Raw genomic sequence first — 2,487 nt, 5'->3', positions numbered from 1 at the left:
GGGCAGCAAACAGTCAGGCTCAGCTCAGGGGCTGAGCAAACAGAGTCTATAGCCCAAGCCCTCAGGCCGGGCGGGGCAGCAAACAGTCAGGCTCAGCTCAGGGGCTGAGCAAACAGAGTCTATAGCCCAAGCCCTCAGGCAAGGCGGGGCAGCAAACAGTCTAGGGCTTCTGGCCCTTTGGAGCAGGGCAGAGCAACAAGCAACTGTAGCTCTGGGTGAAGGGGGATACTGCCACCCGGTTACGGGTGGCAGCGGGAACGCAGCCCACCCACTCCTCTGCGTTCCGGCCCGGGCCCTAGTAGCGGCTGTCGCCGCTGAGGCAGTCAGTGGGGATCCGCTCCAAAACACACTGACTGGGTGATCGGTGGGGATCGTGGCCGATACACACCACCATAGGCTCGGGGCCCCTCTGCGGCCTGACTGTGGTGAGCCGCCCCTGGGCTACTTCCAATCGCCCCTTCTCCGATACCTGTCCTTCCTCGGCGTCTGTCAGCGGGTCTCAGACCATGGGTTCCTCAGAGACCGGGGAGGCAGTAGGGTCCGGTGGCTCCTCCGGATAGCCGGCACAGGGTCGTTGGCCGCTGAGGTCCTCGGGTACCTGGTGCAGGGCAGGTCCGGCCAACACTCCTCTGGATAGTGGGCCCGGGGCAGCTCCGGCCAGCGCTCCTCTGGATAGTGGGCCTAAGGTAGGCTGGGCCGAGCGGGAGCTCGGGCCTCCACGTCTGTCCTCCTCGGCGGCCGGCGCTGAACTGAGCTCTGGGCCCTGGCTCTTATACTTCCTGTCCCGCCCCTTGACTTCCAGGGGGCGGGAACAGGTGGGAGTGGCTCCGCCCACGGGGGTGCTTGTTCTGGCTCGTTCCCTTCAGGTGCGACGGGGAGCCAGGGCACCTCCTTACAGGAATGTGTACCCGTATTTTTCTTTTTGTAACGTTGAGGTTTTGCCTAGAGGGAAACCCTCTGTGTTTTGAATCTGATTGCCTGTGAGATTATCTTCCATTCTAATCTTACAGAGGTACTCCTTTCACCTTTTTTCTTTATAATAAAGTTCTGTTTTTTTTAAGAATCTGATTGGGTTTTTTAGTATCCTAAAAACCCAAGGCTGATCTGTGCTCATCTTGTTTATTCCCAAGCCTTCTCAGGAAAGGGGGTGTAGGGCTTGGGGGGATATTTTGGGGAAATTGGACTCCAAGTGGTCCTTTCCCTGATTCTTTGTCTGAATCACTTGGGGGTGGCAGCGTTTACCTAATCCCAGGTACAACGGAGAATTTGTGCCTCGGGGAAGTTTTAACCTAATCTGGCAGAAATAAGCTTAGGGGATCTTTCGTGCAGGTCCCTACATCTGTACCTTAAAGTTCAGAATGGGGAGGGAACCCTGACAGTGGCCTTTAACCTTAGTCTCATCTCAAGCTCTTTCCACCTATGGAATGATCTCTGGTGATTTGCTGCCTTCTCATGGCATGACAGATTTCTAGCCAGATTTTTCCAGTCCTTTGTTCCTGTAGAACCCAATGTGGCTGGAACATTAGACTGGAAGAGTTTGCAACAAAAACAATGTGCAGCATTCTGGGTTTTTGAGTACATAACACATGGTCTCTCCACTTTGTTACCATTTGGGATTTCACGCCAGTAATGTGTTGGATGGAAACTTATGTTTTCATTGTTGTCGTAAACGGATAGTTAAGAGTTAATAGAACAGAAGTGCTTCATGTCTCTTTTGCCTGTAAAGAGTTAACAAGATCAGTAAGCCTGGCTGTCACCTGACCAGAGGACCAATCAGGGGACAGAATACTTTCAAATCTTGAGGGAGGGAAGTTTCTGTGTGTGCTGTTAGTGTTTGGTTGTTGTTCACTCTGGGGGCTCAAAGGGACCAGATGTGCAACCAGGTTTCTCTCCAATCTCTCCGATACAGGCTCTTATAAGTTCATATAGTAAGTACTAGGTAGATAAGGCGAGTTAGGTTTATGTTTGTTTTCTTTAGTTGCAAATGCGTATTTGGCTAGGAGGAGATCAAATGTGTATTTGGCTGGGAGGAGTTCAAATGTGTATTTGGCTGGGAGAAGTTCAAATTTGTATTTTGCTGAAAGGATTTTAATTTGCACTTGTATATTTAGACTGGGAGGGTATTCCCAGTGTCTGTAGCTGAAAGACCCTTCAACATATCCCATCTTAATTTTACAAAGATAATTTTTACTTTTGTTCTTTCTTTAATTAAAAGCTTTTCTTGTTTTTTTTATTCTGGTGTGAGACCCCAGGGGACGGGGTCTGGATTCACCAGGGAATTGGTGGGGAGAAAGGAGGGATGGGAGAGAGAAAGGTTAATTTTCTCTCTGTGTTAAGATTACTTTCTCTCTCAGAGAGAGTCTGGGAGGGACATTGAGAAGGAGGGGGGAAGGTGAATTTTCCTCTCTGCTTTTTAAATTCAAGGAGTTTGAATCACAGTGATCTTCCAGGGTAACTCAGGGAGGGGAAGCCTGGGAGAGACAATGG

At 50.5% G+C, this 2,487-nt stretch overlaps 1 long non-coding RNA gene across 1 annotated transcript in view; it reads left to right on the top strand.

Moving 5' to 3' along the window:
• The window catches only part of LOC142046592 (uncharacterized), a 209,358-nt gene extending 207,130 nt beyond the window's left edge, over positions 1-2,228 (top strand). Inside the window, exon 2 of the long non-coding RNA XR_012655581.1 lies at positions 2,031-2,228. This is a non-coding gene — a long non-coding RNA (uncharacterized LOC142046592). The remainder of the gene's footprint in view (positions 1-2,030) is intronic.
• The last annotated feature ends 259 nt before the right edge of the window (positions 2,229-2,487 follow it).

Source organism: Chelonoidis abingdonii, chromosome 1 (assembly GCF_003597395.2).
Source record: "Chelonoidis abingdonii isolate Lonesome George chromosome 1, CheloAbing_2.0, whole genome shotgun sequence".
NCBI classification, from domain to species: domain Eukaryota; kingdom Metazoa; phylum Chordata; order Testudines; family Testudinidae; genus Chelonoidis; species Chelonoidis abingdonii.
This window is presented reverse-complemented; position numbering and strand designations above follow the sequence as displayed.